This window comes from Chiloscyllium plagiosum, unplaced genomic scaffold (genome assembly GCF_037043375.1).
Source record: "Chiloscyllium plagiosum isolate Xiang-an unplaced genomic scaffold, Cpla_swu_hap1 HiC_scaffold_9, whole genome shotgun sequence".
Classification (NCBI taxonomy): Eukaryota; Metazoa; Chordata; class Chondrichthyes; order Orectolobiformes; family Hemiscylliidae; genus Chiloscyllium; species Chiloscyllium plagiosum.
Genome location: NW_028270147.1, coordinates 99,206,342 through 99,230,176, shown reverse-complemented (window position 1 = coordinate 99,230,176; position 23,835 = coordinate 99,206,342). Strand labels below are relative to the sequence as shown.

The 23,835-nt window shown below is 41.3% G+C and overlaps 1 pseudogene; it reads right to left on the bottom strand.

Annotated features, from left to right (window-relative positions):
• The window catches only part of LOC148149211 (centrosome-associated protein 350-like), a 741,086-nt pseudogene that overhangs the window by 676,255 nt on the left and 40,996 nt on the right, over positions 1-23,835 (bottom strand).

Sequence of the window (23,835 nt, the reverse complement as noted above, 5' to 3'; positions counted from 1 at the left end):
ACTGCGGGTGATTTAGCGGTTTGGATCAGAAATAGGCTAGCTGTCAGATGACAGACTTGGTGGTTGATGGGAAATGTTCATCCTGGAGTTCAGTTACCAGAGGTGTACTGCAAGGATCAGTTTTGGGACCACTGCTGCTTCTCATTTTTATAAATCTCCTAGATGAGGGCAGAGAAGGATGCGTTAGTAAATTTGTGGATGACATTAAAGTCGGTGGAGTGCAGAAGGATAGCACGAGGGGACGTAGCTGTAAATTGAGGGGTGATGGAGGACAGATGTCAGATGTAGATTCTTTACTCAGCGTGGTAGGGCTGTGGAACACACTGCCTGCAATAGTAGTGGACTCACCAACTTTAAGGGCATTTAAATGGTCATTGGATAAACATATGGATGATAATGGAATAGAGTAGGTTAGATGGGCTTTAGTTTGGTTTCACAGGTTGGCGTGACATCGAGGGCTAAAGGGCCTGTACTGCACTGTAATGTTCCATGTAAGTAGGGTAAATGTTCAAAGCAGATTGAGCTTACATTGTACATATTAATTTCGTTTCCTTGTAATTCATCTGCATTCTGTTAAAGTTGCATGTTTTTGTTTAAGTTCTAACCTTGTTGTCCAAGATCTGTTATTGCTAAAGTCAAGGTCAGAACAATTGAGCAATTTTGAGCGTTAGTTAATATCTCAATTTCACTGTGTTCCAACTTATGGTAGTGACGTAATTTGGCTTGGCTTGCAATCTCTGTCTCAAACTTCAAATGTACAATTCATGAAGAAAACAGGACAAAGTGAAAACCATAAAGATGGCTTGAGGACAAAGTCAGATGCAACAAAGAGACAGGACAATGTTTTAACCAGGATCATGGCAGCAGCTCACCAGCTTTTCCAACGCAATTAGGAATCCAAACTAAGTGATCTCCTAATCAGCAATGCCATGCCTTGTAAGCAGTTTTAAAAAAAAGTACAAGGGCAAGGGGAAAGCAAGGGTGAAAAATAAAACATTTAAATGGCAATAAATGATGCATCCTTTCAATTAATGTCATAAGTTAAAGACAAATCAAGGGTACTTGACAACCAACGAGAGCTGGAATCTGTTCATTTGTATGTGTGAGAACTCATCCATTGCAATAACAGCAGGCAGCTAATTTCTTTCACATGGAGGGATAAGGGGGGGGAGAATCAACAAATTCAAAATACAACAAGCAGCATTAAAAGTATTGTTGCCTCATTGTACAATCATTCTTCTCAAGGTTTGATTATTAATTCTCCCCTTAATGTGCACTATTGAGGATAATCATAGCAAAGCATTGCCAGTAGGAGAACTGCATTGAGAAACACCATGGCATGGAAATCTGTCCCTAGGCCGAGCATATACATTATATTCAGCAGCATTTGTTGTTGGCATTTCAAGGAAAAACGATATCACCAAGAAAAAAAGGTTTGCAACCATCGGAACCTTGGGGAAATATGCTCATTCATGAAGTATTAGTGGATAGCCTGACATTTTCCCTGGCATTCAGTGGGTCATACCTGTTCCTGCTGCAACCTGAGCAGAAGCCCACGTTGTTTCCTACGGATGGATGGCATCTTATCATCTTCTCCCTTGTCTCGAAGGCGTCTGGTTAGAGAACATGGCAAAGTCACATGAACATAGAACATAGAACATTACAGCACACTACAGGCTCTTTGGCCCTCAATGTTGTGCCGGCCTGTAGAACCAATCTGAAGCCTATCTATCCTACATGATTCCATTATCATGCATATGTTTATCCAATGACCATTTAATTGCCTTTAAAGTTGATGAGTCCACTACTGTTGCAGGCAGTGCGTTCCACACCCCTACCACTCTGACTAAAGAAATTACCTCTAACATCTGTCCTATATCTATCACCCCCGCAATTTAAAGCTATGTCCCCTTGTGCTAGCCATCACCATCTGGGGAAAAAGGCTCTCTCTGTCCACTATATCTAACCCTCTGATAATCTTATATGTCTCAATTAAATCACCTCTCAACCTTCTTCTCTCTCATGAAAACTGCCGTAAGTCCCTCAGCCTTTCCTCATAAGACCTTCCCTCCATACCAGCTAACATCCTTGTAAATCTCTTCTGCACCCTTTCCAAAGCTTCCACATCCTTTCTATAATGCAGTGACCAGAGCTGTACACAATACTCCAAGTGTGGCCGCACCAGAGTTTTGTACAGCTGCAATATGACCTTGTGGTTCTGAAACTCAATCCCCCTACCAATAAAAGCTAACACACCATATGCCTTCCTAACAACCCTATCAACCTGGGTGGCAACTTTCAGAGATCTATACATGGACACTGAGATCTCTCTGCTCATCTACACTACCAAGGACCTTACCATTAGCCCAGTACTCCTTATTCCTGTTGCTCCTTCTTAACTGAATCGCTTCACACTTTTCTGCATTAAACTTCATTTGCCACCTCTCAGCCCAGCTCTGCAGCTTATCTATATCCCTCTGTAACCTGCAACACCCTTCAGCACTATACACAACTCCACTGACCTTCGTTTCATCTACAAATCTACTCACCCATTCTTCTATGCCCTTATCTGGGTCATTTACAAAACTGACAAACAGCAGTGCACCCAAAACAGATCCTTGCGGTACATTACTCGTTATTGAGCTCCAGGATGAACATTTCCCATCAGCTACCACACTCTGTCTTCTTTCAGCTAGCCAATTTCTGATCCAAACAGCTAAATCACCCTCAATCTCATGCCTCTGTATTTTGTGCAATAGCCTACAATGGGAAATTTATCAAATGCCTGACTGAAATCCATATACACCACATCAATTGCTTTACCCTCATCTATCTGTTTGGTCACTTTCTCAAAGGAACTCAATAAGGTGTGTGAGACATGACCTACCTTTCACAAAACTGTGTTGACTATCCCTAATCAATTTATTCCTTTCTAGATGATTATAAATCCTATCTCTTTTAAACTTTTCCAACATTTTACCCACAACCGAATAAGGTTTACTCATCTATAATACTAGGGTTGTTTGTATTCCCCTTCTTGAAAAGGGGGACGACATTTGTTATCCTCCAGTCTTCTGGCACTATTCCTGTAGACAATGACAACATAAAGACCAAAGCTCAAGGTTCTGCAATCTCCTCCCTGGCTTCCCAGAGAATCCTCGGATTAATCCCATCCAGCCCAGGGGATTTATCTGTTTTCACACTTTCCCGAATAGCTAACACCTCCTTGTTAAAATCAATCCCGTCTAGTCTAGTAGCCTGCATCGCAGTATTCTCCTTGACAACACTGTCTTTTTCCAGTGTGAATACTAAAAAATATATCCATTTAGTGCTTCCCCACCTCCTCGGACTCCATGCACAACTTCCCACAACTATCCTTGATTGGCCCTGATCTTTCTCGTTATTCTTCTCTTCCTGATATACTTATGGAAAGCTTTATGGTTTTCCTTGATCCTATCTGCCAGTGATTTCTCATGTCCCCTCCTGGCTCTTCTTAGCTCTCTCCTTAGGTCTTTCCTTGCTAACTTGTAACTCTCAAGTGCCATAACTGAACTTCACATCTCATCGTAACATAAGTCCTTTCTTCGTCTTGACAAGAGATTCAACTTCTTTAGTAAACCACGGCTCCCAACACATGGTATAATAATGCTCGAATTTACAGACAAACTTGGATAAATCTGCCCAAGTAGACCACACAGTTTCACCACTGGTGAATTAGCAACGAAACCAGAAAGAGAATGATCAGGGTTTAAGATTTTGTTAAACAGCAAATTCTTCTTAATATTTTATAACTTTAATGCCCTCCATGCTCGTCATACTCGATTTGGAGAAAATTTATCTCCACAAGATATTGTTTATGCTCACAAAATTAAAAAGGGTATTTTAAAAGTTACTCTGGAAATAAAAGGTTGGTGTCAGTAAAAGTGTCCACAAAGATGTTGAGCAACCATAAAAACCCAACTAATTCATGGAGGGACTTTGAAGAAGGAAATCTTCTGCCCACAGCTAGTATGGCATATGTGACTACAGTGTTACGGCAGCATGGATGGCATGCACACCATACCTACCAAGCATTGACCATCTCTTGCAATCCTTTTGATATGAAGTGGTATTATCATCACTGTTTCCCTCACAATTCACATTAGAGTTACCCTCGACCTGAAACTGAACCTGATCAGCTAAACAATACTGTGTCAACAAAACCAGGTCAGAAGCTGAAAATTCTTCACTAAGTAACTTACTTCCTGTCTCCCCAGTACATGCCCAAGAAACATAACATCAAATAGAATGTAGCAACCTGCTTGATCAGCATCATATTCACCAATCTATACATTCACGCCCTTCACCAATAAACAGTGAGAGCTATGTGCACTATATGATGCACTGCAGGAACTCACTCAATTCTTTTAACAGCATCTTCAAAGCCTGCAACGTCTACCACCTAAAATGACACAGACAGTAGATAACATGGTAACACCATTACTTGTAAATTCCTCTCCAAGCCACACAACATCCTGACTTAGCAATATACCATTCCTTCACTGCTATAGGATCAAAATCCCAGGTTCTCCTTTCCTGTCAGCATTGTGGTTGTCCCTGTCGAAGGTGAACTGCAGATGTTTGAGGAAATGGCTCACTATCACCTTCCCAAGTGCAATGAAGGATGGACAACAATACTAACAATACTGGCCTTACCAGCAGCAAAGAAATCCATTGAAATAATTTGTTTAAAATCCTGACCCGTGGATTAGGACAACAGTCTTGCATCAATCTATTCCAGAGCCCTGAACTCCAAACCTAACAGCACTTGCGAGTTGATATGTTTATATTGACCAAGCAGACTGCAGTGGCTCAAGGCAGCTCACCACCATGACCATTTCGAGAATGAGGGATAGTAAATAAATACCAGCATTACCGGAAACATCCCAAATTCAAAGAACAAACTTAAAAATTTGAAAAAAAAATCAAAATTGCCTTTATTCTACTCAATCCAAACAGTGAAAAGGGGAAAGATGACGTGAATCCCTAGCTTCTGCACAACAGCCTCACTGCAATGAGAAAAGACACCAGCTTTCTCCCTTCTCCGGAAAGGATTACTGGAAGTATCTGCACATTCTTACATTGCATTTTTGAAAGGCTATTCAGCCTAACATCACTGCATAGGTCAGCTACTCACTTTTTCTGGTGCTCCAACCAGGCCAGCTCTGCTTTGGTCTTCTCCTTCAAGGCTTGTTCTCTCAGCTTGAGGAGTGATACCTGGTGCTGTGCACGCATCTCCTCCCCCTCCATGTATTGTCGCACCATCGCCATGGTGAATTGAGAGAAACTGTCTTGTCCGCCAGAGAAGGGCAGGCTCAAATCATGCTGAATAGCGAAAGACAGGAGAACAAACAGTACAGAGTGAGGTGATCTGCTTCCTCTGACCCAAGCAAAACTTGCCCCACAATCCACAAAAACTCAGGACTGAGTGCAGACAACAACAACAATTAAAAGGAGTTGGAGTATCATCAGACATGCCTATCATGCTGCATCACAAGTGATCCCATCAAAATATCCCAATATTTATCAGGATGAGTAAATGCTGACTGTCTCATTTCATCATCTGTAAAACACATTAAGACTGGCAAAGTCCCTCATACTGATAATTTTATGGTCAGGACTCCAGTTACTAATTTGCTGCCAGGTTCTGATAAATAACCAAAAACAGAATAGGAGTTGCACATACAGAGAATAAGGGTGTCATGGTTACATCAACATTCGCCAGGAGGTGGCTATTTAGCTTCTTGAGCCTATTCCACCATTCACCCAAATCATGGTAATCTTCAACATCATGACAAATCCCTGTCTTTGTCCCATAATCCTTCAGCATTTTGGTTAAAAATCTACCAATCTCAGATTTAAAGTTTGTAACTGATTTCAAATCAATCATTGTTTGTGGAAGTGAGTTTCAAACTTCATCCATTTCCATGTGCAAAAGTGTTCCACAATATCACACCTCAATGTTCTGACGCTCACATTTTATCTATTCAATCTCTCTTCTTAAATTAAGCCTCGGACCCCAAATATCACTTCAGTAAGTCTACATTGCACTTCCACCAAGAGTGATACTCTTCTTAAGCCATGGTGCCCAGCCCTGACGGCTTAGTCTGACCAGGTTTTGAACTGCTGAAGCATGACTTCTAATCCTTTGTTTTTGAGTCTTCTTTGGACATAAATGTCAACATTTCACTGGCCTCTTGATCACATTTCTGAGCCTGTTTGTGACATTTTCATGAACTGTATACAGCTGGATCACACCCTTCAAGTTTCTTTAAACTCCACTGTCTCTCGATTTTCACAATCAAGAAATATCCTAGTTTGATCCAACCTCTCACTTGCCGACACAAACTTTTTCATTTATTTAAACTATCAAGATTGCTTTCTGATTTTATGCTTCCATCTACCTCCACTCGAGATTGCCTCTAATCTGTAGAGTGGCCCCAAATTTTGAATGTGGCTTTCCTTTCATTGTGAATACTGAATAGTTAGGGCACCAACACAGATCGATGCAAGATATCACTAACCATATCCTTCCAATTAGAATATCTCTTATTATCTGCACAAATGTCTCTTGTTCAAATCAAATTCCTCTGCAAGCACCACTTGTCTTTTGCATCTTGTTACCACCTTTAATGGACAGTAGAAAGTTGTAAATTCAGTCAAATTTAGCTTGTGTTTACCTGACTAGGTGAGCAAGGAATCCCCGTAAATATTAATCTCTGTCTTCACTGCATGGTAACTCGATCACAAAGATTAACAATGTAAAAGATTAATTCCTCTTCAAGATTTATAAACTGTGGGCACATTGTTCGCGAGTGGTACTTATCATTTAAAAAAACAGCCCTTGCCCAACACTTGCCTTACACTCATTGCCCCAGCTGCTCCTCATCCTCTACATCTGAATCTCATGGCAAGATACCTAGAACATGGAAAGTAGCAACTATTCCAAGCACTGAGATCCCACTAACTGGCACCACCACTCACCCTTGGCTAACCCATGGGAGAACTCACTTTTACAGCTACTGAAGCCGATTGATCCTGCAGTATGTCTTCATCAGAATCATCCTGCTGGCTGCGTTTCTTCCCCATTTTAAAGCAGCGATGGCTCTTTGATGGCAGAAGGGGACGGAAGGATTTCTCTTCAGTGTCATCTTCAGTCATTGAGTCATCGGACTTAAGGGAGTACTCAATGGCAACAGAAACAGAATCTGGAGAGACAATAAATGATTGACATTGTTCTTTGTTATTTTCCATTGCTCACTGAAAGATTTAGAACTTGAACATGAAGTTAAAGGCCAAGCTAGAATCCTTGGATTAGTTATCTGCCCAAGGAGCAGAGTTGGGTTACAATTATCGATTCAACACAACTATTATGTTGAATCACACATTGTTTAAGGGGACATGTGGAAGTTTCCTTATGCACAACCACAGATCCAAGGGGAACACAAGAAAGTTGGATTGAATAGCTTAAGCACATGACTGAAGAAAGGGAACTTGAAATAAATCAGTGCAAGACATGTTACTATTTGACCCACATGTCCTTTGGGTATGGAAGGAGTGCTTATGTGGCAATTGATTTGGTTGATTTGAATCAGTTAACTGAAGAGACACCATTCCCCATTTAAGTCATGAGATCAGTGGAAGGACAAAACATCATTTCTGGTTAAAGAATTCGCCTTTCTCACCAGGTAATGAAGGCAGACTGTCACTGCGGATCGAGTTGTCAGCTGCTGTTTGAACCACCTCTTCAATAGAGCTGTTTCCCTTTGTATGGTGGGAGGTTCTGCTTTTCTCCAAGAATGGTAAGGATGGGCTGTCTTGTTTACTGCTGCCACTGCTGCCATAGATATGTCACAGATCAACACACATGCACAGGTTTAGAACACAAAAACAGAGTTTCAGTATTTGTGATTTACACAGGCCTCCTTCTGTATCTCTCCACCTAAACCCATCAACATATTTTTCTTTGATAACTTGTATTCCAAGCTTCTTCTTGAATTCATCTGTTGTTTGCTTCAATTATTCCTGGTGATGTAAGTTTGATGTCAAACCTCTTTCTGGGTAAAGACCTTCCCCCCTCCCCCCTCCCCCCTCCCCCCCCCCCGCCTCACATCCTCCCCAGCAAATTCCCTGTTGGATGTAATAGTGACTACTATTGTATCCATAGTTCCAGTGGATAGTGTGATTCAAAAGCAGAAATATCTTTTCTATGTCAACCCTATCAAACCCCGACATAACTTTAATAGCCTCGACCATGTCACTCTTTTTCAACAAGATAAGACTGTCCAACCTTGCTTGATGGATTAAAATTCAGTTTTGATATAATTCCAGTAAATATTTTTAATATATTCCCTACTGCCTCTACATCCATATTACAATATGAAGATCAGAACTGTTTGCAGTGCTCCAAGGGTGATCTGTTCATGGTTCTACACGTATCTAACACATCTCCATTCTGTAGCCCCAGAAATAAACCCATGCTCAACTTTTCTTTATAACCCGGTGTCATTTACTGCTAGTGACTAATTTTTATCACCAAATTCCCCACCATCAACATTCTGGGGGGTTACTATTGACTAGAAATTGAACTGGACTAGCCATCTAACTACTGTGGCCACAAGAGAAGGTCAGAGGCAATGAATCCTGCAAAAATAAACCACCTCCCGAATCCCTGAAGCCTGTCCACCATCGACAAGCCACAAGTCAGAAGTGCAATAGACTATTCGCTACTTGGCTTGGTTTGGGTGCAGCTCCAAGAACACTGAAGAAGCTTGACGGCATCTGGAAAAAGCAGACGACGTGATTGGGGCCACATTCACTCCCTCCACCACGAATGCCCAGGGCAGCAGTGTGGACTATCAACAAGATACACTGCAGAAATTCATAATACTTCGATATGGATCTTCCAAACCCATGACCAATACCATCTCGAAGGACAAGGGAAGCAGATTCATGGGAACACCACCACCTCCAGGTTCCCTTCTGAGCCACTACCATCTTGAGTTGAAAATCTTTCAGCTGTCCTTAAGTGTCATTGGGCCAAAATTCTGGAACTCCTTCCCAACAGCACTACCAGTCGGCCCTACAACACACGGACTGTAGTGATTCAAAAAGGGAGCTCGCAACCACCTTCTCAAGGGCATTAGAATTAGCCAATAAATGTTCGCACAGCCAGTGACACCCACATTCCATAAATTAATTAATTAATTAACGCCGCCTCCTTCCTTCCACAGCACCCCCATCCGTAAATACCTGCGCTTCTCAAACACAAGGCCTTGAGTAGCATGTGGTAACCCACAAGGAGGCCGAAGCCACATTTAGGAATCGCTTGAGGCCCTGAGCCATGCTCAGCAAGGGGTGGTCCTGAATGAACAATAATCCCTCGCGATTCACTCACCGTAGGCAACAGTGAAACTATCAGTTGCCAACTTTTTCACAAAGAGGTTGACTCGTACATGGAATGAACGGCCAGAGGAAGTGGTAGATGCAAGTACAGTTACAATATTTAAAAGGCATTTGGAGAGGTACACGAATAAGAAAGGTTGAGGAATATGGGTCAAATGCAGGCTAATTGGACTAGTTTAGTTTGGGAAATTTGGTTGGCATGGACGAGTTGAACGGAAGGGTCCATTTCCATATCGTATGACTCTGATTCTATTCCTTTCAGCCACAGTGGCATTTTGCAATTGCCCCAACGTATGGTGTCATTGAACAAATCAATGGAGACTTTTGGCACCAGGGTCACAGTACTCTGTAAGGTAAGGTGCTGAGTAGGAGCTGCAATTTAGTGGGCATTTAATAAACAAAATACAGAAGAAATATATAAGGAAATTACCGCAGATGGTGGAATCTGTACTTAAAACAACAAATGCTGGAGCTCACAACAGGTCAGGCAGCATCCATGGAGACTGAGCAAGCTAACATTGAGTCGAAATGACTCTATCAGAGCTCTGAAGAGGAGTCATCTAGACTCAAAATGTTAGCTTGCTCTCTCCATGGATTAAAAAAAAATGTTTCTGGGATGAGGGTGTCACTGACTAGGCAGCATTTATTGCTGATCCCTAACTGCCCAGAGGGCAGTTCAGAGTCAACCTCAGAGCTGTGTGTCTGGAGTCACATGTAGGCCAAACTAGGCAAGGATGGTAGTTTCCGACCTATATGATTTTCGTGAACCAGATGGGTTTTTCCCAACTGTCGACAAAGGATTCATGGTCATTGGATTCTTAATTCCAAATATTTATTGAATTCAATTCGAACAATTCAAACCCAGTTCTCCGGGATGTTATCTGGATCTCTGGATTAACAGTCCAGCAATAATACCACTGGGCCACCACCTCCCCACTGTGATCTCCACTATTTGTTGTTTTCAGTACTCAAGAAATATGTTATGGATTAATATTGTACTTTGTAAAAGCATCCACAGCGAACATAAAGTGCCCACCTCCGATCATGATGTTTGAGTCTGGATGACTCAGACAGACTGTCTAACAAAGTGGAGTTACGCATTTTAGTGTCCGGCAGTTTCTCTGCAGATCCAGCTGGTGTTGGACTGCACTCATTCTTTCTGAGATGAAACAAAGAAAGAAACAACGATCAGTGACTTCCAGCTAAGTCTCTGGATTCAATTCCACCACAGCCATGGCAATTTTTAAAATTAAAACAGTTTTTTCCATGAACGACATGTCAGCAAGCTCACCATCTCCTGTCTCAGTTCAATGGAAAATGGGATCAATACTGCAGCACCTACTGTCCCTTGAACAGGCTATCAGCGAATCTGAGTTTACAATCTTGTTCGTTGACAGGTTGCAACAGATTTTTCACAAGGGAGCATGCAGACAGGACAAACCTCAATTATATTCAACACAAGAAAAGGCAATTCAGTTTAAATGAGATTAATTGAGATCAGCCTCAGGTGAGGATACAAAACAGTGAAGTTTGGAACTTCCAGAGACCATCAAGATTGTACATTCAATTACTGAAGTTTGTCTCATGTTTCTTTCCTAATCAACACTTCTGGAGCAGATGGGACTTATCCAGGCCTCTGGCTCAAAGTTGGAGACATGACCACAGCATCACAAGAGCACTTTGTTTTGGGCTGGGTAACTAGTGGGATAATTTGCACAATTACCTTACAAATCCAGAAGATACTGTTACCATCCCAAAGATGGGAAATAAGTAAAGTATATAATGGGAGGTAAGATGTTATAACAGTCTCTATCACAAGGGACAAAGTATCTTCCAGCAGTTTTTTGTTCATCCTTCGATAGTTTGAAATTCTCAAATTTTCTGGCCTACCACCACCTTTGCAGTTTTGTATATCTTTTCTTTCAATTTGATGTCACCCACAATTCCTTTAGCTATGCACCGCTGTTGCCATCTTTTCATCGTGCATTTCTATTATAAATAAATGTACATTGTTGCGAATTATGAAATAACTGAATATGTTCTTCTGCTTTAACATTCTAACCTCTCATCCCATTCCCATTTAGCTCACTATTACGTTATACCCTTGTGACTGCCTTTAACTTTAGAAACGAGTAAAAGAACCAAATTCCTTCACCTAAAGCTAAATTCTATTCTGCTGCATTGAATCTTACCAAAAGGGTCTTCAATTTTGAACTCATTAATCAATCATATTACCAAGTCCCTGATTGGTTCCAGAACAAAGTGTTTGAAGAAATTGTACAGAGCAGTCTACCTCAAATTGCTGCAGAAGGTAAGAGTGCACAATACTATTTTAACGAACAGAGTGCTCTCTGAATACCAGGATCCTGTTAGATCCCCAAAATTACTCTGATCATAGAATAGAATAGAATTCCTACAGTATGGAAACAGGCCCTTCGGCCCAACAAATCCACGCCAACCCTCTGAAGAGTATCCCAGCCAAACCTATCTCTTAACACTATTACTCAACATTTACCCCTGACTAATGCACCAAACCTGCACATCCCTGAACACTATGGGCAATTTAGCACGGCCAATTTACCTCACCTGCACATCTTGGGATTGTGGGAGAAAACCAGAGCACTCAGAGGAAACCCATGCAGACACGGGAGAATGTGCAAATTCCACACAGACAGTCATCTGAGGCTGGAGTCACCTGGGTCCCTGGCGCTGTGAGGCAGCAGTGTTAACCACTGAGCCACCTCCTTTTTTCCTAAAAGACTGAGTGCATTGACCCTGCCTCTCCTGATCACAGATAAGAGGAAAAACATCAAAAACTGTGCATCGCATCAAGCAACAAACCTCAGGTTATTAAGCCAAGAAGCTAAATATTATTGATCAGGTTGGGGCAGTGGAAAAACCTTACCTGTCAGGTTCAGCTCTGGTTCGAAGTTGGTTCATGAAGTCTGAATGCTGCTGCCTCTGTTGGTCCAACAGCACTGTCACTGGCACAGGAGCTGTTCCATGAGGTAGGTTTGTGGCAGTCAGAGATCCTGCTGCGACCTGTGCACATGCCAATTCTGTCATCTAAACCAGAAAGAATGAGCACAGCACAGATTAGAAGACAACTTGGATCACATCATGCTTTTGAAATCAGAGGCCCCTACTCAACCCATCACATGTGTGCCGCCTCTTTGGAATAGCTATTTGGCTAGACCCCTGCTCTCACATTATTGCAAATAATTTCTTTTTGCAAGTATTCAAATTAATTCTGGAACTAATACTGAATCAGCTGCCACCTCCTTTCCAGATGATCTCAGCTCTTCTTTGAAACAGCAAAAACCAATGAGAACGTCATTAAAATTGAAGCATCCAGTGTTAAAAAATTCACATGCTCGGTCACTGAGACATGATGGGCTTTTCTCATAACGCTGAGCAAAATTTTATTTGAGGCAAAAAGGAGAACTCTAAGAGAAAGGTGAACCACCCGTGGGTAACAAAGGCAGTCAAGGACAGTACCAACAGGAAAAGAACGACACAACAGCGGAGGACGAGAAAGGAAAAAAATTGATCATAAAATTAAATTGACAAGAAACAAAAACGAACGGCAAAAGTTTCTACAGGAATGTTAAAGGTGAGTAGCTAAAGTGAGCTTCGAACCCTTGGAGGTTCTGATTCGGGAATTGATAATGTGTACAGGGAAAACAGCAGATAATTTAAACCAATATTTTACATTAGTTTTCATGGAGGAGAATACCGTTATCATCCCAAAGATAGCAAAAAGCAAGGCATTCATGGGAGGAAAAATGCTGCAACAGTCTTTGTCACAAGGGACAAAAAATGACAAACTAATACGATTAAAGGCAGACAGGACCTAATGGCCTGTATCAAAGATTTTTTAAGGCAACTGGCTGCAGAGATATTCAAGGCATCTTTTGAATTATTCCCGAATCAGTGGATACAGGGAGCTTCCAGTGGATTGATGCACCTGTTCAAGAAGGGAGGGAGACAGAAATCAGGAAAGTTAGTTTAATTTCTGTTTTGGCAGAACAGCAGAGTTGATTATTAAAGGAAGAAATAGCAGGACATTTGGAAAAGCTTATCATTAAACATGGTAGACTGGATTTTGTGAAAGGGAACTATATTTGACAAATTTGCTCGAGTTCATTGAGGAGATAACAAGTAGAGCTGATAAAGGAGAATCTGATGACGTTCTGTATTGGGATTTTAAAAATGCATTTGATAAGGTGCTACATAAAAGTCAATTGCACAAGATAGGAGCTCACGGTATTGGGGGTCATGTATTAGCATGGACTGAGGATTGGTTAACCACAATGGCTGTTGCTGAGACCTCACTTGGAGTACTGTATACAATTTTTGTTCTCATATTTAAGAAAGGATAAACTAGCATTGGAGGCCACTCAAAAAAAGATTAATTTAGTTGCTTCGAGGATGAAAAGGTTGGTCTGTCAAGAATAGGTTAGGTCATTATTCAATAGAGTCTGGACAAATAACGGGTTATCTTGTGGAAACAATGTTCTGAGGAGCTTGACAGGGGTTGATGTTGACTAGATGTTCTCGTACTAGTGAGGTCTCAACCCAAGGGACATTACAGAAGGTAACATTCATTTCAAAAAAAGCAAAGATTTTTTTTCTCTCTCAGTGAATGGCTGGAATTCTCTCGCCCAAAGAATTGTGACAGCTAAATGGGATAGGGGAATGGGTCTGGTTGGGTTACTCTTCGGAGGGTGGGTGTGGACTTGCTAAGCCGAAGGGCCTGTTTCCACACAGTAGGGATTCTATGATTCTATCTCAAATTATTTTAAAAGAGGGTAAATAGATTTTTTAAATATTAAGCAGTTGAGGATCAAGCATAAAAGACAAGTTGAGGCCTGGGTTGGCCCAGCCATGATCTGATAGAATGGGGGAGCAAGCTCAAGGGGACGAATACCCTACTCCTGCTCGATTCCTTGAGGCTCCATTTCATGCTTTCTTTTCTCCAAAGGGGAGCATGATACAATGTGCTAAAAGATCTCAAACGTTGTGAAAAGGAGTGAAAATGGGGTGTTTATATACTGATTCCGATGGTATATCAATCACAGCTATGCAGTCACGAATACGAAGGCAATTCCATCCATGAATAAAGGAAAGCTACTACAGAGCTCATCCAACGGGAATTCTTATCTTCAGTAAACTCTTCCATCACATGACCCAAAATTGCACCCTCAGCTGTTTACTTAATTGTTCACTTCCAGACATGACTATTTCAATGTTCTCTTGACTGAACTTTCATCAACTTCAACATATTCAAAAGCTCCACATACCTCACCCTTATACCAAGCCCCTTTTACCCATGATCCTCGTGCTTGCTGATTCATGACTTGCCAACAGCTTCAGTATAAGAAGTCCTGTCCTTCCATACATATTTTTTCTTTCTATCTCTGCAATTTCCTTCAATCCTTGAAACTTTTGAACTGTCTACGTTCCCCATTTTAGCATTTTCATTTTCACCACCCCAGCTCAGCGCTGAAGCTTTCAGCTGCATGGTCATCAGCTATGCAATTCTGTCCTAACACAGCTCAAATAGTAACATTTTCTTTCTTTCCAATATTCTATCTCACCTATTTCTTTGACCAAGCAGTTGGTCATCTTTCTTAATATCATATGGTATGCTGTTAAGCTTTGCCCTGCTCTTCCTTGACAGTTTACTACATTAGAGGAATGAAATAATTCCAAACTGCAGTGACAATTAACTCAATGCAGCAACTGTATGAGAGAAATTCCTTCAAAACTCCAGAAAGTACTGGCTCTTCAGCATGACTGGGGGAAAGGGCCATCTTGCCAAGTACACTAGAAGAAAGTACCTCTGTAACCTGACGTGCTGTATCAGCCATCAGCCTTGCAAGTTCCACCTGCTGAGCGATCATTTTAGTTGTAGACTCTTGCAGCATCTCTTGGCGAACCTGTACAAACTGCTGCAGAGTTTCTGCACATGCCTGAGAACACAAAGAGAGGTTTTCACGTCCAGCAATTGATAATTCAGATACTTTAATCAAGAGACAGAGCACTATTAAAATGCAATGTGAAATTGACTTATGATCCATGTTTCATCATGCAACGTAAGCTCACTGACACAGCTTCTATTTTACAATCAAACTTTTAAGCCTTTCCCTCTCCTCCAATGGCACATATAAGCACAGTAACCTTGTCATAGTGTGATTTTGTTTTTTTGATTTCCAGTATTTGCAGTTCTTTGTTTTTTTTTTATTTAACCTGGTCATGGTATTGCGAGATGATGGGGAGATGTATTCAACCTTAAAACTAAAAACCAGACCATTCAGAACTAAAAAAGCAGGAATTAATTATTTAATTCATTCTCAGGATGTAGATTTCCCTGACACTGACTGTCCAACCACAACTGGCATTAAAAGGTGAAAGTTAGTGATCTTCTTAAACCTCGGCAATCCATGTGGCTGCAAGATACTCCCAATGTATGTCAGACCATTGTAGGCAGCAAAGGAAAAGCAATATATTTTAAACTCATAACTATATGCGGCGTTCCCAGGCATTTGTTGCCCTGTTCTTCCAGGCAGAATAGGTCATGAGTCGAGGTCTGTCAAAGGAGCCTTCAATGAGGTATTGCAGAGCATCTTATAGATGGTGCACCTTGTTGCTACCATATACAGATGACAGAGGGAATAGGCACTTAAGGTGGTGGACATGATTCAAATCATGCTGATGTTTTGTAATGGATGATGTTGAGCTTCCTGATATCCTCATGATGTGCTTTTGGTGAGAGGGGCAGTTTACCGGTGGAGCAGAGCAGGGCAGGGGTGGGGAGAGGTTTGACTTCAATGTTAAAGGCACTTTATAAATATAATTTGTTTGTTCTTATTGCACGGTGAGAAACAGTCAACACTGAATTCCTTGCATTTCCAGACACCTGTTACATGTTCAAGTACCTGTACAGCTTTCTGTCTGGCCTCCTCTAGCTGCCTCTGACTTGCAGAAGCTTCCTGCTCGGCCTTCAGCTTCAGCAGGGCTATGTCGTGCTCATGTCTCTGCTGTTGGGCCTGGACACAAACAAAGATTAAATAGGAACCATCACTCTACATTCAACTGCTCTGCTCTGTGAAAAACTGGTATTTAAATTTGCAGTGTCCAGAGAGAGAGAGTAACAATTGAAATGCAAAGGCACCAAAATCTTAAGAGTAACAAATGACAAGATTTTAATCAATTAATTTTCAGATTGCAACTTTATAAGTAAAAAAAAATTTCTCATAAATCTCATCATAATGGCATAAATTTTATAAAGCTGAAATTTCTTGAAAACTTGGCAAGTTTGCCCTGCTTCTATCAGTCAACTTGTAAAGTGCAGTCATGCGCAGGTTCGATGCTAATATCTGCACATTTAAGATTAGGCATTGTCCTGGTACAACACAACACCAGGGTAAGTAAATTTAATCTTTAGTTTTGGAAAAATCTTTGTTTGCCTGATGTAACTGAAGAACGTTGCTCAGAATATTGCCTGGTTTGGGAAACGAGCGCAGCCATTGTCACTGAAGACAATTTTACAAAATCATTTCTGAAACAGCACAAGGCATAGACCCGTACCTTTAGGATCTGAGCCAACGACACAGTCTCTTGTTGAGCAAGGGCTACTCCCTGAGTCGTGTCTATCTCCGATAGCTGACAGATGGACTGTTCTATAGCATCCAAGTAAGTGTGTTGAGCAGTCATGTGGTGTTGGACACTTGGCGGGGAGCTGAGCATCGAGGCTGCAATAACCAAAATGAAAAGTATAAATACAATTTTTACAATTAGTTAAACAATGCATTGGGATCATGAGGTTAACTGCACGCCTCTCCAGGATTCAAAACAAGTTCAGGAACTGAATAAAAAATGACAAGGGACAAGACATTGAAATTTTCATGAGATTCACAGGATACAACAAATAGCAAAGCGTGCAGAAGATCCAAACCCAATCATTGTATTTGGGTCCTGGTGAATGATCAGGAATGCAACAAAGGTTCACCAGACTTGTTTCCAGGACATTCTCATGGGGAGAGATTGGGAAAACTGGACCTGCATTCTCCAGCATTTTGAATTGATTTCATTGAAATCTATGAAATACTTAAAGGGTGGATGTAGGTAACATTTCCCCCGTTGGGGAGTCTAGGACTGGTGGGACCACTTAAAAATGAGAGCATGTCACTTAGGTCTGAGCTGATGACAATTCTGTTGCTGCTTCAGGGTCATGAACCTTTGGAATTCACTACCACAGAGAGCTGTGAAAGCATAGTCATCAAGTATGTTTGATGTAAAAATTGATGGATTTGATTTCCAACAGTGTATGGGGTCATGGGAACAGGGTGGCTAAAACGATACTGAAGCACTGATCAGCCACGATTGTACTGAATGACAGGGGCTGGCTCAACAGGCTGAATAGGCTACTTCTGCTTCATGTTCCTCAGACAGGATCCGACCACTTGAATGAAAAAGCACCTGCTTCCACGTTGCGTGGCACCTCATAATTTCTTCCAATCATCACTATGCCTCTCACTTCACCTTGGTTGTCTACTTACTCAGGGTTTTATTTTTAAAAAACCTACTCCCATGGCGATGTTTAGGACAAACAAATGACAGTTACAGAAGACATGATTCCGAGAGTTCCAACCTGCAGCAGAGGATGTGGAGGGCCTGGCTGCAGTAACACTGACATCGGTTAGAGAAGGTAAAGGTGTGGAGGTAGTAGCACGCAGCTGCCTTTTCCCCTTGCTGGATGTTATCACTGCGTCATTCTGAAAAGTGCTCTGAAACATAGAACTCACAGTGGAATGGAACGATGGAGAGCTTGTGCTTTTCTTTGATGACTCCCCATGAGCACTGAAAGCACAAAATTTACATAATCACAAATGTTGACAACTGCCAAAATGAGACATCACTTAAACCATTTAACACTGCAGATTTCATGCCATCAAGTATCTGTTTGCTGAAGCTCTGCTTTAAACAATCTGTCGGACTTAGTCGGCATTAGGGATAAACAGAGTCAAAAAGTGTGGCACTGGAAAAGCACAGCACGTCAGGCAGCATCCAAAGAGGAGAGTCCATGATTCCGGTACAAGCCCTTCATGAGGATAAACAGCCATCCTTACTTGATGGGCTCATGTTTCCTCTACTATTCCCAAAAGCCAATCTTCTACAATACCATTCCCACTCTTAAATTTAAACAACAATGTACTGACTGGACACAGCAGCCTAAAGGCTGATGAACCTGCCAAACCTGACAATCCAGACAACAGCTTCGCAACATACTCGCCAAGGCCTAAAAGGTCCTTCGGGTTTACCAGTCCATTTGAGTCATCAAGAGGATTCATCAGTGACTACCATCACACTAGCCACCGTCTGGTTGGTAGCTCTCTGGGATGCCAGAGGAAAAATAAAGGACAACTACATCACATGCACATCAACAGACAGCACACCATTATACAAGAGCTGAAGACTTTCCAAAATCACATGCACTACATAAAGCAAATGCTCACTGATGACTACTTGCCCTTGATGAAGTCCAAAAAACCCCAACAACCCAATTTCTATAAGCGTCAAGGAGAATTCACCCCAGCTCAACATATTTTGGACTATCCAGTGTCGGCTTCCTAAAATATGCTGAGTATCTGGATTATTTGCGAAGCACTCATACCACTCAGCTATCACCTCCCCTTGAAATGAAACTTGATGCCAATGACAGTCTGTAACTTTATTAATTTGGTGACTTCCATAATTTCACCTTGTATTTTCCCTCTACTTACTGTTTCTTCCACCAGTAGAAGCAGTTCTTCCAAAGTCCTGACCAGTTTTGAGGTCTCCTCTGAATCACTGTTCAATCAAACTGATCAGCAATTTATCGAATCTCTCTTGATTACTATAATCAACGAATGTCAAGTTAACACTTTCTGGTTCCTGTGCACAGCCTTGAAGTCCTTCCTGAATTAGGGTTCCCAATACTGGGGACAACATTCTAACTGTAGCTTAACCTGTGATTTGTGATGGTTTAACATCATTCATTTTTGTACTCCAGTCCCTATTTATAAAAGCTTAATGGCTCTGATGAACTGATGATGATCTAAATACTGCACAAGACTGAGCTTCACTAACGTATCTCCATTAATAGTTGGTTCACAGAGCGGTGAGCATTGAATAAAAACCAAATAGAACCAACTAAGGTGGGCAACACAGCAAAGGATTCTTGTAAACACATTCTATTATTATTATTCCATACTGGAAATTGTGCCCATGTTTCTAATGGAAACTGCCTCAGGCTACTGGCAGACCCCAGTTTATGAATGGTTTCTGTTCTAGAGTGCTTCTGCAAGTCAATTTGTACACAAGTTGGAACACACTGTAAAAAGTCATAAGTACAGAAAATGTTTGCATGCAAGATCTTTAAAATTACACTCTCGGATGAGATTACGTGTGAAAGAACAAGCATTCTGAAGTCTGGGATCCTCTATGTATCTATCCTGCCACTGTTGACTCTATCGTGCTTTGAGTGTCAGGAGAGGGCAACTATAAGCTGTCATGCAGGTATTGGTTGTTTCTAATATATGCACAACTGAAGGAATTGATAACAGAAAGTGACCGACAGAAAGTACATACGTCTGGTCATACCTATCTGCAGTTAGTGGATCTCTGAATTCAACTTGACTGCTCTTCATAATGTTACTTTCCAGAGTGGTAGATCGCAAGGGGCTGCGGGAGGTGTTGACCTTCCGTGATTTTCTGCGACTACTGGATTTGACAGATGTAGCACTGGGTATAGAATTCTCCAGATACCTTCCATCTGATAGAAATAGAAACAAAGTTTAAGAAGTAAAAAAGGAGCATGCATTCCATTATCACAATCAATGGGATTGGTTAGTAAGCACAAGTTTCTCTCAAATTGTTGCTGTCAGAATATAGAAGAGATAGATGGTAATTTAATTCTTGTCCACCTCCTCAAATTCTGTGGACCAGCACAAAGTGATAAACCAGACATTTGGGGGAATCTGCAATGGGCAACAGATGTTGACACAGATGGGAGCGGGAGATGACCACTTCAGGAGGGTTGACTTTGCCTGCTAAGTCTTACTAAAGAAGCTCCATAAATTAGAGAGAAGGAAAAGATTCCATAGCCTCAGTTTCTGTTGCAAATGCTTTCAAAACACTGCAAAATGTCAGTGCATGAACCTCGACCATTTAACTTAATTTCACCAGGGTTATTAATTTTATCTGATCAATAATGGCCAGCATGAGGTCAAGAGTAACTGTTGATCTAATTGCCATGAACAACTATTTTGTATTCCTTCCACTTACCCAGTCTGCTAATTTTTCGAGTAGCACTGCTCAAAGCTTCCCTCGTATCCATCACTGTGTCTGTCACTGCAGTAGTGGTGGGTATAGCTTCAAGCCTGTTTTCTATGTGCCGCAACTTGGGATGAAAGAAAAATAATGAATCAAACACAATGCAAGTTAAAATAGTATGTTTCCTGCAGTAAATACTCTTAGGATAGACCCAGGCAGGAATCAAAGGGGAACTAGAAAACATGCAGGGTGTCAAATATATATTTTGAGGGATTTTGGAAGTTAAGAAGCAGGAAATGTCAGGGTGAGGCTGGGAAGTATGGAGCTAAAATGTTCAGCGGACAGAATGACCTGAGATATGGAGGGGGCCAGGGCAGAAAATAGTTGGAAAAGTAAACAGGAGCCACAAACAAATCTGTACATAGGAATTTTGCAGCTGAAGGACTGGGTTAAGGCAGAGAATGAAGATAAATAACAAGAGAGTGATAAGCAAGCAGGGCTATGATGCAGAAGATAGAATGTGTAGAAATGTACAGCATGGAATTATAGAAGTCAGCATGTGGAAACTGCACACAAAGAAGAATCAGCCATTCGGTCCCTTGAGCCTGCTCCACGGTTTAATAAGATCATGGCTGTCATGAATGTAACCCAAATACACATTCCCTCCTATTCCTGATAACCTTTTATTCCCTCTTTACAAGAATGCATCCACTTTGGACTTGAAAATATTCAAGGGCTCTGCTTCCACTGCTTTTTCAGGAAGTGAGCTCCAAAGACTTATGACCCTCAAAAATATGTAGCCAATCTTTCCATTTTAAACCAGCAACCTCTCACTTTTAAACAGTTCTAGATGCCCCGATTAAGTGGAAGCATCCTCTCTACATCCATCCTATCAAAGCCCCTCAAGTCACTTCTTATTTTCCTAACTTCCAGCTAGACAAGCCCAATCTATGCAACCTTTCTTCATAAGGCAACCCTCCACTGCAGGGCTGCTAAATCTTCTCTGAACTGCTTTCAACACATTTACATCCTTCCTTAAATAAGGTGACCAATACTATACACAGCACTTCAGATGGGATCCCACCAATGGCCTGTACAACTGAGGCATAACCTCCCTTGTGTTCGAGTCCCTTTGCAATAAATTAAAACATTCTATCAGCTTACCCAATTTTTTGCTATAACTGCATTTGAGCCTTTTGAAAATCATGCACCAGGACATTCACATCCCTTTCACTCACAGCTCAGCAATCTCCCACCAATTAGATATATACTTTTTTATCTTTCTTGCCAAAGTGAAAAAATTCACTTTTCCCACATTTCAACTAAGTCAGATCTTTGCCCACTCACTTAAACTACTGGTAACTTTTTTGCAACCCCATGTTTGCTTCACAGCCTACTTTTCTCCTTGTGTTGTCAGTAAATTTGGCAACTTATCTTCCATCCCTTCATCCAAGTCATTTTATAAATCGTAATCAGTTGAGACGCAGCACCGAGCCCTTTGGCACACCACTTGTTACATTCTGCCAACCTGAAAAACACCCATTTATGCCGACTCTCTTCCTGTTTCCCAGCCAATCTCCTATTTATGGTAACATGTTAAACTCTTGTAAGATGAGGTATTACTTTCAGTAATAACCTTTAATGTGGCCTTTTATCAAATAAAAAACGGACATTCTTAGGTCAGGCAGCATCCGTGAAGTTGGAGAATCGACCTTTTGGACATACGCCCTTCATCATAAGCCCTCATTCCTGATGAAGGGCTTATGCCTGAAACGTTCATTCTCCTGCTTCTTGGATGCTGCCCGACCTGCTGTGCTTATCCAGCACCACACACTCGACTCACGTCTCCAGCATCTGCAGTCCTCACTTTTTCCCTGGAGTGATACATTTGGAAAATAAACTATGTAAAGACCAGATCTTTTCAGTTTTCTGTATTTTTGATTATGGATTGAAGTGAGAAAACTGTTTAAAAACCAAGGAGTGCTGAAGTTTTTGAAAGCAAGTTACCTGACACTTATTCTAAGCGCTGTTTACACAGTTGCTGATTCAAGCAATATTGAAAGGTTTACAGATAAGCTGCTGCCAAGGTCTGTGTACAAGGGAAGATCCGGTCAGCAACAAGATTAGTCTGCAGACTAGTACCCATCGATGACAAGGGTCTTCTGCCTGCCAACAGTGAGGTGATTGGCTCTCGGTAAATAAACAGTTGGGTCTGAGAACAAGACAGTGAGAGCCACCAGATCTCCACAAGCTCAGGAGTTGTCTCAATTGTGTGCAACTTGCCCTCTACTGTAGCTCTTCGGTCACGTAATGGCAAGTTGTACAGAAAAAGTTAGAATCATCAGTGAGCACAGCATTTTATCAACATAATCATGTTTCTTGAGTAAAACTATTCTAGTATTTTTTGGTAAGCTAATCCCAATAAGTACAAGACGAAAAACATCAATTACTTGCCTTCTTTCAATAATGTTTACATTCTCTGTATCTTTCTAAGCAAACGAAATAGGAGAAGCAACCCTCAAATCTGCTCCACCTTTCAATATAATCACGGCTGCTCTGTTTCCAATTCGAACTCCAATTACCTTCAATTCCCATGGCAAACATAAACCACCTCTGTAAAAAAAATTCAATGAACCCACTCCTATTGGCAGAGCAGAGTTCCATCAGTTTCCCTCATGATTGTAATTTCACCAAGTCCACTGCTCCTTTCCACTACCTGATTGACAGTTAGTCCAGGAATGTCTCTTTGAATCCTCTACCATTCCCTTGTTATCTACTATTTAATCTCCATTCTCACTTTCTGCAGGACCAGCACCTCATTTTACTTCACAGTGCAGGAAGAGGTCATTCAGCCCATCATGCCTTCACCAGCTTTAGTGTCTGACAAACATCTGCTTTTTTCCTTTATTGCTGCACACCATTACTATCCAAAAAAAACCCAATGCCTTATTGAATGACTTAACTGAACCTTTCTGCTCCACACTTCTATGCAGTGTATTCCATATCCGAACAACTCGCTGTATGAAAAAGATATTTTGTTCCTCACACCACTCTTGCTTCATTGGCACAATA